The following is a 15,821-nucleotide window of genomic DNA, read 5'->3' as shown; positions in this document are numbered from 1 at the left end:
GAATGGTCCTTGCCCTTAAAGGGCCTATCATCCAGTCCAGGGGGATTATGCATATATTCAGGAAATAAATAAATAGTGCAGAGTAGTCCAGAAAGTTTTGTAGAAGAGGAGGAGTTGAGCTGGACGAGGAAGGTACAGGTTGGGCAGCCCTGGTGGCTAAGCGGTTTGGTGTTGCCTTCAGCCCAGGGCATGATCCTGGAGACCTGGGATCAAGTCCCATGTCAGGCTCCCTGTGTGGAGCCTGCTTCTCCCTCTGCCTGTGTCTCTGCCTCTCTCTCTGTCTCTCTCATGAATAAATAAATAAAATCTTAAGAAAAAAAAGGAAGGCACAGGTTGAATGTAGAAGCTGAAGATGGCTGGGAGATGGTGCGTGTGGGTGCATTGGAAGGTCATCTCCTTGAGTAGGCACTGTGTCCTTCCTATCCTTTTTCTCCTCCCCTTCCTTTTTCAATATTTATCATTTTATCACTTGAATCCAGACATACTGAATATAGAATATGGAATACGAACTGGAATATGGAATACAAGACAGAATCTGCACTCAGAGAGCTCATGGTCTAATGGAGACACCGTATAATTAACCTGAGTATAGGTATCAGGCAGGGAGAACCGTGACCTCTGCAGGGTAGTGAAGAAGCTGTCTTGAAGCAGAGGCACTATGCCAGAAAGCTATGGTGGCTAAAAGCAGATAAGACCCAGACTGTGGAGGGCTTGAATTCCTGCCCAGAAAGTTGGGCTTTTACGCTAAGCCATGGCAATGGTGAGTCTGGTTTCTAAACAGGGGAAGAGCATTCTGAAGTCATAAGGCATTAACTTTTTTTTTTTTTTTTTAAAGTAACAGAAAGAGGAGAGGCTAGAAGAAGACTCATGTCTTTGTGCCAGAAATGAGTCTCTGCACTGATGTGTTGAACTCTTTGAACCCAACTATGGCGAATTCTCCAACACCACTGCTGCCTTTCTCTACACACAACGATTCCTGGAGGGATTTAGCAAGGATAGCCATATTGGCCATTAGGGTCACAGGGCATTCCAAATGCTTTAATGTGGTCTCTGTAAGTTTAAGGATGAAGAGCCCAAATAGAAGCTAGAGACAGAACAGGCTGTCTGACTTCCATAAGGTTGAGGGGTTTTTGTCATTTTCTGAAGATAAGCATGTGACTTTTTTCTTTTCTTTTTTAGCTCCCTATGATAAAGGTCAAAAATTAAAAAAAAAATGTAACAGACAGCATAGAAGGGAGAGCAGGAAGCCAGTTTAGTATCAAAAAACAAAACAACAAAACTAGAGGAATTATTTAACAGACTCTATGTGTGCAAAACTCAAAGCCTCCAGGCAATATATAGGGGCTTATAAAGTATGCTTCTTATCTGATATGAGAACTCTTCTTGGTTGATACTAAGCTATAGAAACAGACATTTATAAATGTGCAAGAGTATATGTAGAAGTGTTAGTTACAGCACTATTTGTAATTGAAAGGGGAAAAGAAGAAAGAAGGAAGGGAGGGAGGGAAGGAAAGAAGGAAGGAAGGCCTTAGATGCCTATCAAAAAGGGAACTATTTAAACCAATTATGATACACTTATAAAATGGAATTCTAATCATGGAGAACCTGGGTGATGCAGTCAGGTATCCAACTCTTAGTTTTGGTTCAGGTCGTGATCTCAGGGTTGTGAGGTTGAGTGCTGCATCGGGCTCCATGCTCAGCTCAGAGGCTGCTTGGGATGCTCTCTCCCTCTGCCCCTCTCCCCCTCTCAAATAAGCAAATCTATTTTAAAAAAATGGAATTCTATGTGGCAGCTTTTAACTATGATAAAACTATGTATTAGTGTTCTAGAGCTGCCATTACAGGTACCACAGACGGGGTGTCTTAAGCAGTTTTCTCACAATTCCAGAGGCTAGAAGTTCAAGTTCAAGGATTTGGTAGGTTTGGTTTCTTCTGAGGCTTCCCTTCAAGGCTTGGAACTGTTATCCTTGTGCCTTCACAGGGTCTTTCTTCTGTACAAATCTGTGTCCTGTTTTCTTCTCTTTATAAAGACACCCGGCATATTGGATTAGGGACCCTAGTGACCACATTTTAACTTAATCACTCCTATTTCTAAATACAGTGACCTTTGGAGGTACTGGGGGTTAGGACTTCGACATGAATTTTGGGGGAAACAATTTTTAGCCTGTAACAGGCTACATGTACTCATATGGAAAAGTATCCAATATTGTTAAAAGTAATATTGAAGATCAGTATAATGAGTATGATTCCATTTTGAAAATAAATAATGTATATATGATACATATGTGCATATGTTTTTTTGGGAGGATTTACATCAAATATTTAACAGTGGAAATTTGTAAGAAAGAGGTAGACTTTGTGAGGAAGGGGGTGTAGCTATGCAGGAATGGATTATGGGAGAATTTTTTTTTCCCATTTATCTATTGTTTGAACCTCATTAATTTTTTATAAATTTTTGGTATTAGCTTAAATATAAAGAACACACACTCTACAGTCAGATTATTGGATTCATGATTTGAATATAGGCTCAAATTCTGGCTTTGCCCCTTTGTAACAGCTTCTCTACATCTTGGGAGCTTTATTTGTAATGGGGGAATATAATAAGATTTTTATGACAGTCACATTAGACAATGAATATAAAACATTAGGCTCAGTGCTTGGCACCTATTAAGACCAATAGATATTGGCTACTTTTATTCCTATGGTAAAAAAAACCCACTCTCATTGCAACTTGGCGTAAAGATGCTAGGATAGTAATCCTAGCATGCTGTTAATTGAATCTGGTCCAGTTGAATAGAGAGTCTACTGCGTATGAAAGGTGCCATGCTAAAATCTGCAGAGGAACAAAGGTAGTTAGGTCAATGCTGACCTGTGAGTAACCTAACAATAGACAGACGTGGCTTCGTCTGCAAAACAACCCAAAGTCACACGAGTCTTGTGACCGGCTAAGGAGGAAAGAATTCTATATGTGACAACAATTCTTGTTATTATTTAACCTCTCTTTTGCAATAAAATCTCTTTAGAAAAGTACATTTAGAAGGCAGTTCAAGAAGAATAAATTCAGGGAAAATTACTTAAAAGAAGTGTCACACAAAAAAAAAAAGTGTCACTACGTCATGCATATTCCAGCTCATTCTGGATATCTCTAGAAGTAGATAAAAATACCTATGATTGCTGGGTGTCCTCTCCCCAACAAGGGGGCAGGGAAGTAGGAAGAGCTAACAAATTTCTTTTTCAATATTTCTTTTTGGTTTTTAAGATCTTCTTTGACTATGGCTGTACCACAGAGATAAGTTATAGCTTCATAGATCATTGTCCCAACCTAACAAGACTGGCTTTTGGCACTTCCTTCATGTAGAATGGATTATTTCTGAGAAGTTCCTGCAGATTCTTGTCACTTGCCCCTGTGCCTTGGAATACAATTTTGTTGGTCCCCTATTGGCCAGTCCATGGTCAAGTCTACTGTGGTCATTTTCAGTAGATGGTGACCGTGATGTTCTGGCACCGGGGCTTTGCTCTCTTGGTCTTAAGATGCCCCAGATTCTTTGTGCTTAGGGAGTGTGCCCATCCTGACTGCATCTGCTCACTGTGTACACACCAGAGCCTGTTGCCATCAGGCTCCTCCATTTAATCAGAAGAGATTGGCTTATCAAGGTCAACCTGACAAAAAATAAAAAGAATATTTGGGCTAGAAAGGGAAAACAGTTCGTTTCTTCCCCCCCCCCCCCCCCCACTCTTTCTTTTGAGGGAAGTCATGTGGATTTGGCTTCTTTGTGAGAGAGAGAGAGAGAGAGAGAGAGAGAGAGAGAGAGAGGAATATATACTTATAGCCTTTGTGTCAGAAACTCTGGATTTGGGAGGAGTATGGCCTGAGGGCTATATAGCAGAGGCCCACGTAGCTGAGCTGAGAGGGCTGAGCAACCGACCAGGGCATGTGAACATTGCCTGCAGGTGTGACACCAGTCATCAATGGAAACAAGCAACCAGGAAGTTCAAGTGAGTGGCTTGAGGGTGGGAATCACACCTGGGGGTGGGGGTGGGGGGGGGTGGTCTAAGAGGGCCTGGGGGAAGCCCTGCAGCTGGTGGTGGTGGTGAGAGAGAACTGAGGTATAATAATTTAGCTCAGGCTCCGGAACCAAAGATCCAGGTTCTAAGCCCAGTTCGCTCCTTGTGAACTAGGTGTGACCTTGGCAATTGTTGCTGCTCCCTGTGCTTTGGTATCCTTATCTGTAAACAGAGATGATGATAGTACCTGCCTGCTAGGTTTGCTGAGTGAACAAATTAAGTGAGGCTAAGTGAGATAACATGTGAAAAGCACTTAGAACACTGAGTGCCTGGCTGTTCTTACTATCACCCCAAGAACGCACGGAGGTGTGAATGCAGAGAGCAGTTGGGAGCACTTAGGTATGGAAGGGCGGGGAGTCCTCCTGTTGCCCTGGGGCCACAAATGTTGCTCCCTGTCTCTCCCATCTTGTGTTACTCAGGCAAATTCTCCATGGAAAATGTTCCTCTTCCAACAAGGTCACTTTTCCAACCCCCCAGGGTTGGGAGGTGGCCCCTCCTTGACCACTAGCCACTAAGGTCCCTGTTGGACAGAGCTCTTTCCTTGATGGATCTTGTTGGCTCTGGATCTTCAGGCCCAGAGGCCAGAGAAATGTGCCCTCAGTTACCACCATTGCTGGATCACAGCAGACTCTCCCTTGGCCTAATAGGCCTCTCTCTGCAGAAGAAAAGTGGGGCCGGTGGCCTCTCCAGCTTTCAGCCTGCACTAAGCCCAGCCCTTCTTGGGCTTTCATGTTGGAAATATGAAGTGTGACTTCCCTTGCACAGGGGAGCCTGAGCCAACCCAAGGCTGGGCTTATCTCTTTACTCAACATAGTGTTTGTTTTAGGAAAATCAAAGCACTTTCTTTTTCTGCTTTCTTCAAAGGGAGGATGAGCGAAGCTGGCTGCTGCTCGGGAGCAAGGGTTGCTGAGTTCAGAGGGGTCAGATCAGAACTTCCCTCCTAGTTGCCTGCCTTCGTAGCTGCCTGCCACACTCCCTCCTTGGGCTAATCCGTAGGCCTGAGATTGTATCAGAGAACCCAGACTCCGGGCTCTGCTTCAGGCTCTGAGAGAGGAGCCTGCCCAGAGTTCACCCACTTCTATGGAGTTTCTCACTCCCAGGTCACAATAGTTTACCAATAAGTGCTGCCAAAGCCCCCAGGTCGCCACCATTTACCTCCAGCCCTTGAAGCCTCAGCTGTTTCCGGCTCTGCTGCTCCATGCTCCTTCTCTGTGGGCCACTCCTCTAGATTCTGAAGCTTCAGCAGGCCTGCAGGTGGAGAGGTCTTGAGTTGACAGGAAAGTTATCCCTCCCCTCCTCGGGTTTCTGCTCCTTTCTTCTTCTTCCCATCCCACAGTCACCAGCCCCTGGGGCCAACACCACGCTCTCCCTACCCCCTCCAGGCAGGGCTAGTGCCCCACTTCCCCCTCCCAACCTCCATGGAGGGTCGGAGTTGCTTGTTGCAAGCATTGAGGGGAGTTGAGACCAGCTCTCCAAGGCCTAGCCACAGATGGGAACAAATGGCTCATTGTTTGAGATGCTTCTAGAGGCATTCAAAGTCCACTGGGTCCCCGGGTGCCTTCAGCCAGGACTGAGACAAGGCCAGTGTGTAAGCTCAAGAAAGCTGCTGGGAGCCTCCTGGAGCTGATGAGTCACATGGCGGCAGCAAATAGTTGGTAACCCCTGGGTCCTGCTTTACCATCCTGTTCAAATCACTTTTCATAGCCAGGATCTTGCAGTATCAGTTGCAATGCTCTTAGGCTTAATTTTTTTTTTTTTAAAGAAAAAATATGGGTGTTTTCAAACACATAAAAGCAGAGAGAATAGAACAAGGGGAGTCCAGGTACACCATCCCCTAGATTCAAAAAGCCCTGGCTGTGTGGCTGGGTCCTCAGCCTCCCACTTCCCTAACTCTCTCTCTTTTTGCAACTTTCTTCCCTTTAACTTGCAAACAATTGATGACTTTCTAGATGCATTTGGCCCATGCCTTTCTGCCACAGTAAACAGGAAACCAGTGCTATTATCATGGTTTATTATCATGGCATTTGCTTTACACTCAGGAGACATGATCTGTTTTACTAGAGTTAATCCAATGGCAAATAATTGTCCGAGTGAACAGCCCAACCTTATGCCAAATGGAAAATAGTTGTTTTAGGCAGGCATTTTCCTACACCCAATCAGACAGCATTAAATAATGATGTGACTGGTCAATTTACACAGCTGCTTTGGGCTGGGGGGTCAGTGGGGGCTGGTTCTTTACTGGAGCCCTTGCCGATCCTCTCCCAGAAGCAGGGCCTCTCTGGATTTGAGGCTCTCCTGCAACCTTGTGGTTCAGGGAGGGGGCAGCTGAAGATGTCACCCACAGTTATTCATCAGACTTTTAAAAGGAATTACACCATAATTCTTGCAAAAGGCTGCTCCGGGAAAGGGTTTGTCTTTCCTGTTATCTGTGTGATTTTTTTTTTTTCCTGACAGAGCAAACTAAGAACATTATTGTGCTTTGCTTTTTGCCTTGGCTACCAGGAAGCTTAGCACTAAATGTAGAGCCTAATTGCAGTGACCTATAGTCACCTGTGGTTCCATTGAACTTATCTTCCCCCATTTCCTCTATATGATTTCCGATTTCTCACTTTTATCTTTATATGCCTAGGGAACAGGGGTTTTATTGTATCCAAATTTCATTTTCGTTACTTTGCAATTAGGAGTGGTAGAAATTAAAAACAAAGCAAACAGAATGCAACTGCACTTTCCCCATGATCCTTGTCCATAGAGCCTTGCTTTGTGAGAGGCCCAAGGACGTTAAGGTACTAGGTCCAGACCACACAATAGTAAGTGGTTGGGGAGGGATAACCAGACTATCTCTATCTATCTATCTATCTATCTATCTATCTATCTATCTATCTATAAAACCAGCCCCCACTGACCCCCCCAGCCCAAAGCAGCTGTGTAAATTGACTATATATATATATATATATATATATATGCAGTACATTTACATTTTGTAATCTATGGTTTATACTTTGAAAAAGGCTTCCTCATATCTTGAGCATATTGTCTCAATTTGTCCTTGATGAATTCTTTCCACAAATATTCACTCCCCACTTTATCTGCATCATATCAAAGATACAACAAACAAATTCCTTAGGGAATTTATAACTTAATAGGGACTATCAGAATGTTCATCTACTTATAACGCAAAATAAAAAGTTATGAGCGTGTTTCAAATAAAGTTCATAGTTGTTGAGAGGAGGGAAAAGGTATGTGAAGATGAGTGAGGACAGACTTTGTGCGTGTACATAGTTGGCGTTCAAATTGATTCTTGAAGGGGAGGGAACTTATGGGCATCAATATACGAACCTTATACTTGCTATCATTTCTGTTTTATAGAGGATGAAATCAGTACAGAAAGAGGAAGGCGATTTCTTTGCATCACGCAGAAGTGACTACCGTCGTAATCGTACCACTGCCTCCCTGTCTTGAAGCTGGTCCTGTGGCTTGAGGGCAACTGAAGGCCAGATTCAGTATGTTCTTAGTGACAACCATTTAGTTAATGGTGTTTACATGCCAGGCCCAAGCTTTGATATCTGGGCCAGTACATTTTTTATTTGCAAAGGACAAAACATTATTTTGAGCTAACTTAGGGTAGAAATGGCTTCTACCACTGAAGTATGGAAGACAGTTTAAGGAAGGGTTGAAGAAGAAGGTGGGGTTTAGAGACAGCTGGTGCTGGGCCGGGCATGCCCCAGGAAGCCACTCTGTCTGGGATCCATGGTTCCACCAGGGTGTCAAGTTCATTTCCCGTCCTCTCCAGCCCCTTTCCCCACTTCCATAGCTGGTGCTCATTTTTCAAAGCTGACCTCACATTAGACACCTTGGCACATTGGTGCCTGTAGCCCACAGATGTCTGCCCTTCCTCTGAATTGACATAGAACATATTCTCTGTCTGCCTCCTTTAAAAGCAATTGTTTGTACAATCCACCCCTCCCCCCCAAAGCTTCTCACAGCCTTGAGGGAGAACAGGCTTCATACAGTTCTTTGGACAGGGGAAGGGAAGGTGACGTAGCATCGGTGGCTTGTGGTTCGTAACACCTCCACATGGCATTTTGCGTTTCCCTGCCACCATGACTTTAGGGTGCTGTATGTTGGTTCCATTTCTGGATCTCTCCAGCTCTCCTTTTGTGGTGTTTTGAATTAAAATTTGGAATAACTCTATAGATTTACATGCAATTATAAGAAATTATACAGAGAGCCCAGATATTCTTTACTCAGGTCCCCCAAAGGTAACATCTTGCAAAGCTAGAGTATAATGTCACAACCAGGATATTGAGAGTGACACAGAACATTTCTATCAGTGCTATCTTCATGTTGCTCTTTGGAGCCACGTTGCTCTTTTATAGTGACTTCTCTCTCACTCCCTTGCCTCCTTCACCACTGGCAACCACTAACCTGTCTCCCATTTCTATATACAGATGGAATCACACAATATGTAACCTTTCAGTTTCCTTGTCCCGTGTATTATTCCACTTATCAAGAGCTTATTACTTTTGCTTACAGAGTAACCTTCCATGGTGTGGCTCAGCCGTTTAACCTTCACCCACTGAAGGGCATCTGGGCTGTTTCAAGTTTCTTGGCTATAATGAAAAACACTGCTATAGACATCTGTGTATAGGTTTTTGTGTGACATGTCTTTATTTCTCTGGGATAAACGTTAAGAGGTGCAACTGCTGGGTTGTCTGGTAGTAGCATTAAAAAAATTGAGATAGATTTAGAAAAATAGACTTTTTGTGTGTCAACTATACTTCAATAAAAGAAGAAAACCAAACCAATAATTTTTTTGCCATTAATATTTTTGCAACAAGTTAGAGCTGTATTTATAATAAATTGGAGAATGTAGTTAAAAAAAAAAAGGCCTTTCAAAGAGCAGTATTAGGTTTACAGCAAATATGAGCAGAAGGTGCAGAGATTTCCCGTATATCCCCAATCTCCCTCACCATCAAAATTCCACACTAGAGTGGTACCTTTGTTACAATCAATGAGTCTGCATTAAAACATCATTATCATATAAAGTCCATAGCTTACATTAGGGTATTGTATATTCTATGGGTTTTGACAAAAAGTATAACAACATGGATACACCATTATAACGATAACACACAGAACAGTTTCACTGCTCTGAAATCCTCCGGGCTCCATCTATTCATTCCCCACTCCCTCCCCACTAGCTCCTAGCAACCACTGATCTTTTTATTGTCCCCATAGTTCTCCTTTTCCATAATGTCATATGGTTGGAATCCTATAACATGTAACATTTTCAGATTAGCTTTTTTCACTTAGTAATATGCATTTAAGTCTCCTTTATATGTTTTCATGGCTCGATAGCTCATTCTTTTCAATGCGGACTAATATCCAGTGTCTGCATGTACCAGTTTATATATTCATTCACCTACTGAAGGACATCTTAGTTGCTTCCCAGCTTTGGCAATTATGAATAAAGCTGCTATTGTGTGGGCCTCGTTTTTGACTTATTTGGTAAATACCAAGGAGTGTAATGCTAGTTCATATGGTAAAGCATGTTTAGTTTTGAAAGAAACTGCCAGATTGTCTTCCAAAGTGGCTGTATACTTGTGCATTCCCATCAGCAGTGAATGAGAGCTCTTGTTGCTCCACATCCTCACCAGCATTTGGTGTTGTCTGTGTTTTCAATTTTGGTCATTCTAACAGGCATGTAGCAGTATGTCATTGTTTTAATTTACATTTCCCTAATGACATATGATGTGGAACGTCTTTTCATATGTTTATTTTCCATCTGTATATCTTCTTTGGTGAGCTGTCTGTTTGGGTCTTTTGTCCATTTTAAAATTGGGTTGTTCAATTTATTATTGTTGAGTTTTAAGGGTTCTTTGCATATTTTGGATATTAGTCATTTATCAGATATGTCTGTTGATGTGATGGATTATTTTTTTTTAATTTTTAATTGATTTCAAATATTGAACCAGGCTTGCATATCTGGGATAAATACTGCTTAATTGTGGCATGTAAATCTTTTTATACATTGTTGGATTATATTTGCTAATATATTTTTTAAAGATTTTATTTATTTATTCATGAGAGACAAACACAGAGAGAGAGAGAGAGAGAGAGAGAGAGGCAGAGACACAGGCAGAGGGAGAAGCAGGCTCCATGCAGGAAGCCTGATATGGGACTTGATCCCGGGTCTGCAGGATCACACCCCAGGGCTGACGGTGGCACTAAACCGCTGAGCCACCGGGGCTGCCCTATGTGCTAATATTTTATTGAGGATTTTTGCATCTAAGTTAATGAGAGATATTGGTTTTCAGTTTTCTTATAATGTCTTTGGTGTTGGTATTAGGGTAAAGCTAATGTCATGGAATGAGCTACTATTACCTCTGGTTCTATCTTTTGGAAGAGATTTCAGAGAATTGATATAATTTCTTCCTTTGGTAGAAATTATAGTGAACACATCTAGGTTTGGTGCTTTCTCTTTTGGGAGATAATTATTGATAATTATTGATAACAATAATTATCAATTATTGATAACAATTTATTTAATAGATATAACCCTACTTAGATTGTCCATTTCTTCTTGTGTGAATTTTGACAGATTTTGTCGCTCAGGGAATTTGGTCCATTTCATTTAGATTGAAGTTGTGGGCATAGAGTTGCTCGTTATATTCCTTTATTGTCCTTTTATTGATTATTAGATCTGTAGTGATGTCCCCCATTCATTTGTGTGTCCTCTCCTTTTTTTTTCTTTTTTCTTTAAAGATTTTATTTATTTGAGAGAGAGAGAGAGAGCACGTGAGCACAAGCAGGAGCGAGAGAAGGAAGCTCAGCAGGGAGTCCCATATAGGGCTTGATCCAGGATCCTGAGATCATGACCTGAGCTGAAGGCAGATGCTTAACTGACTGAGATCATGACCTGAGCTGAAGGCAGATGCTTAACTGACTGAGCCACCCAGCCTCCCCTTTTTTTCTTAGTTAGCCTGGCTAGAGGCTTATCAATTTCACTGCTCTTTTCACAGAACCAGCTTTTGGCTTTATTGATTTTCTCTATTAATTTCCTCTTACTAATTTCATTGATCTCTGCTTTCATCTGTTTATTTTAGGTTTATTTGCTTTCCTTTTTCTAGTTTCCTAAAGTACAGTTTTGATTTATGATTTTAAATCTTTTTTTCTAATATGTGCATTCAATTCTATGAATTTCTCTCTAAGCACGGTTTTCCCTGTATCCCACAAATTTCATTTTCATTTCATTCAAAATGTCTAAAAAATTATCTTGAGATTTCTTCTTTGATTCATGTATAACTTAGAAATGCTTTGTTTAATCTCCAAATAATTTGGAGTTTTCCAGCCATCTTTTTGTTACTCATTTCTAGTTTAATTCTATTGTGGTCTGAGAGCAGATAGTGCTTGATTCCTATTCTTTTAAATTTGTTACAGTTTGTTTTATGGCCCAGACATATGGTGACTATTCCACATGAACTAGATAAGAATGTGTGTTCCTGAGAAAAATCTGTGTTCCATTGTTGGACGAAGTAGTCTATAGATGTCAATTGTTTTCAGTTTATTGATGGTGTTTTTGAGTTCAACTTTGTCCCTACTGATTTCTTGTCTTCTGGATCTGTCAGTTTCTGATAGAGGGATATTGAAATCTCCAATTATAATAGTGGATTCTATTTCTCCTTTCAGTTCTATCAGTTTTTGCCTCACATGGTTTGACACTCTGTTTGTAGGTTCATACACCTTAAAGATTGTTATGTCTTGGAGAATTAACTCCTATATATATGTAATGGTCCTCTTTTAATTTTTTTTAACTTAATTTCAATTTAATTAACATATTATTAGTTTCAGAGGTAATATTTAGTGACTCATCAGTTGCATACAACATCCAGTGCTTATTACTTCAAGTGCCCTCCTTAATACCCATGACTCATTTATTCCTTCTCTGCACACACCTCCCGTCTAGCAACCCTCAGTTAGTTTTCTAGAGTTCAGCCTCTCTTATAGTTTGTCTCCCTCTCTGATTTTGTCTTATTTTAATTTTTCCTCCCTTCCCCTATAATCCTTGTTTCTTAAATTCCACATATGAGTGAAATCATATGGTATTTGTCTTTCTCTGGTTGACTTATTTCACTCAGCGTAATACCCTCTAGTTCTATTCACGTCATTGTAAATGACAAGATTTCATTTTTGATGGCTGAGCAATATTCCATTATCTATCTGTCTGTCTGTCTGTCTGTCTCACATCTTTATCCATTCATCTGTTAGTGGATGTCTGGGCTCAATCCATTGGTTAATATGGGCATTGCTGCTATAAACATTGGGGTGCAGGTGCCCCTTGGATCACTATGTTTGTATCATTTGGATAAATACCTAGTATTGCAATTGCTGGGTCACAGGGTAGTTCTATTTTTAACTTTTTGAGGAACCTCCATACTGTTTTCCAGAGTGGCTACATGAGCTTTCATTCCCACTAGCAGTGTAAGAGGGCTCCCCTTTCTCTACATCCTTGCCAACACTTGTTGTTTCCTGAGTTGATAATTGTAGCCATTCTGACCTGTGGGAGGTGACATCTCATTGTGGTTTTGATTTGTATTTCCCTGATGCCAAGTGATGTGGATCATTTTTTTTATGTGTCTGTTGGCCATTTATATGTCTTCTTTGAAGAAATGTCTGTCTGTACATGTATTCTCCTCATTTTTTTAAATGGATTTTTTTATTTGATAGGTTCTTTATAGATTTTGTATACTAGCCCTTTATCTGATAAGACATTTGCAAATAGCTTCTCCCATTCTGTACATTGTCTTTTGGTTTTGTTGACTGTTTCCTTTGCTGTGCAAAGAGCTTTTTATCTTGATGAAGTCCTGATAGTTCCTTTTTGCTTTGGTTTCTCTTGCCTTTGGAGACGTGTCTTGCAAAAAAATTGCTGCAACCAAGGTCAATGAGTTTGCTACCTGTTGTTCTCCTCTAGGATTTTGGTGGATTCCTGTTCTCACATTTAGGTCTTTTATCCAATTTTATTTTTGTGTATGATGTAGGAAAATGGTCCAGTTTCATTCTTCTGCATGTGGCTTTCCAATTTTTGCAACACCATTTGTTGAAGAGACTGTCTTTATCCAGTGGATATTCTTTCCTGCTTTGTTGAAGATGAGTTGAACATAGAATTGAAGGTCCATTTCTGGGTTCTCTATTCTGTTCCATTGATCTATGTGTCTGTTTTTGTGCCAGTACCATACTGTCTTGATCACAGCTTTGTAGCAATATAGCTTGAAGTTAGGTATTGTGATGCCTCTAGTTTTGGTTTTCTTTTTCAGCATTACTTTGGCTATTCAGGGTCTTTCCTTGTTCCATATACATTTTAGGATTGTTTGTTCCAGCTCTATGAAAAATGTTGATGGTATTTTGCACTGAATGTGTAGATTGCTTTGGGTAACACAGACATTTTAAAAATATTTGTCCTTCCAATCCATGAGCATGGAATGTTTTTCCATTTCTTTGTGACTTTCTCATTTTTTTTCATAAGATGTTCTATAGTTTTCAGTGTACAGATCCTTTACTTCTCTGGTTAGGTTTATTCCTAGGTATCTATGGTTTCTGGTGCAATTGTGATTGGGATCGATTTCTTGATTTCTCTGTCTTCTGCTTCATTGTTAGTGAATAGAAATGCAAATGACATCTGTGCATTGATTTTATATCTTGCATTTGGCTGAATTCCTCTATCAGTTCTAACAATTTTGGGGTGGAGTCTTTTAGGTTTTCTACAGAGAATATCATGTCATCTGCAAAGAGTGAGCATTTGACTTCTTTGCCAATTTGAATGTCTTTTATTTATTTTTGTTGTCTGATTGCTGAGGCTAAGACTTCCAGTACTATGTTGAACAATAGGGGTGAGAATGGACATTCCTGTTGTGTTCCTGATCTAAGGGGAAAAGCTCTCAGTTTTTCCCCATTGAGGATGATATTTGCTGTGGGTTTTTCATATATGACTTTTATGGTATTGAGGTATGTTCCTTCTTTCCCTTACACTGCAGAGAGTTTTATCAGAAAGAATGCTGTATTTTGTCAAATGCTTTTTCTGCATCTATTGAGAGGATCATATGGTTCTTGTTCTTTCTTTTATTAATGTGGTGTATCACACTGATTGACTTGTGGATGTTGAGCCACCCTTGCAGCACAGGAATAAATCCCATTTGATCATGCTGAATAATCCTTTTAATGTACTGTTGGGGGATCCCTGGGTGGCGCAGCGGTTTGGCGCCTGCCTTTGGCCCAGGGCGCGATCCTGGAGACCCGGGATCAAATCCCACATCGGGCTCCCGGTGCATGGAGCCTGCTTCTCCCTCTGCTTGTGTCTCTGCCTCTCTCTCTCTCTCTGTGACTATCATAAATAAATAAAAAAAAAAAAAAAAAGGAATTAATGTACTGTTGGGTCCTATTAGCTAGTATCTTGGTAAGAATTTTTGCATCCATGTTCATCAGAGATACTGATCTGTAATTCTTTTTGGTGGAGTCGTTTTCTGGTTTTGGGATCAAGGTCGTGTTGTCCTCATAGAATGAGTTTGGCAGTTTTCCTTCTGTAATGGCCCTCTTAATCCCTTATTACTTTTATTGCTCTCAAGTCCAATCTGTCTAAAATTAATATAGCTACTCTCACTTTCTTCTGATTTTTAAATTAGCATGATTTTTAAAATTCATTTACTTTAAGTATATATGGTCTTTATATTTAAAGTGGGTTTCTTGTAGGCAACATATAGTTGGATATTTTTTAAATTTAATTAAATTTTTTTTTGGATTTTGTTTTTTGATTCACTGTAACAATCTGTCTTTTAATTGATATATTTAGACCATTGACATTTAAAGTGACTATTGACATAGTTGGATTAATATCTATAATATATGTTATTGTCTTCTATATGTTGGTCTTGTCTTTATTTTAATTTTATTTACTTTTATTATTTATTTAATTTATTTTAATTTTATGCACTTTGAATGTGATATGCCTAAGTGTCTTTTGTTTGTTTATTTTTATAATTTTGCTAGTTGGTATTCTCTGGGCTTTATAGTTCTGGTGTTTGGCATCATTAATTTGGGGGGGAATTCTGAGTTACTATTGTTGCTTTAAATATTTCTTCTGTTCCTTTATTTTCCTTTTGGTATTTCTATTACATGTATGTTATACTTTTGCAGTTGTCCTACAGTTCTTGGATATTCTGTTTTTTTGTTTTTTTTTTTCAGTGTTTTTTCTTTTTTCTTTTCGGTTTTGGAAATTTCTATTGAGATATCCTCAAGCTCAGAGATTTTTTTTTCCTTAGCCATATCTAGTCTGCTACTGACTTCATTGAAGACATTCTTCATTTCTGTTACAGTGTTTTTGATTTATTGCATTACTTTTTGGTTCTTCCTTAGAATTTCCATCTCTCTGTTTACATTGCCCGTTTGTTTATGCATGCTGTCTATTTTAGTTAAGTGGTCTTAACTTATTAATCATATAGTAGTCCCCTCCCCCACCCTTAACCACTCGAGGATAACTGTGGTTTTAGTTACTCAAGGTCAACTGTGGTCTGGAAGCAGATGCTCCTCCTTCTGATGTATTGTCAGAAGGTCAATGGTAGCCTGACACTATGTCACAATGCCTACGTCATTCATCTCACTTCATGTCATTATGTAGGCATTTTATCATCTCACATCATCACAAGAAGTAGAAGCATAAGTTAGAGTACAATAAGATATTTTGAGAGAGCACATTCACATAACTT

The 15,821-nt window shown here is 40.1% G+C and overlaps 2 long non-coding RNA genes across 2 annotated transcripts in view; both read left to right on the top strand.

Annotated features, from left to right (window-relative positions):
* Positions 1-233: 233 nt before the first annotated feature.
* Positions 234-2,280, top strand: LOC119871988. The gene is made up of 2 exons (XR_005358816.1): positions 234-760; positions 836-2,280. It is a non-coding gene; the product is annotated as an uncharacterized LOC119871988 (long non-coding RNA).
* A 1,502-nt stretch (positions 2,281-3,782) lies between these two features.
* Positions 3,783-15,821, top strand: part of LOC119871778 — a 237,059-nt gene continuing 225,020 nt past the window's right edge. Inside the window, exons 1-2 of the long non-coding RNA XR_005359049.1 lie at positions 3,783-3,996; positions 7,432-7,565. This is a non-coding gene — a long non-coding RNA (uncharacterized LOC119871778). The remainder of the gene's footprint in view (positions 3,997-7,431; positions 7,566-15,821) is intronic.

This window comes from Canis lupus, chromosome 5 (genome assembly GCF_011100685.1).
Source record: "Canis lupus familiaris isolate Mischka breed German Shepherd chromosome 5, alternate assembly UU_Cfam_GSD_1.0, whole genome shotgun sequence".
Lineage (NCBI taxonomy): Eukaryota > Metazoa > Chordata > Mammalia > Carnivora > Canidae > Canis > Canis lupus.
Note: the sequence above shows the minus strand (reverse complement) of the source record. Positions and strands in the feature narration are given on the sequence as shown.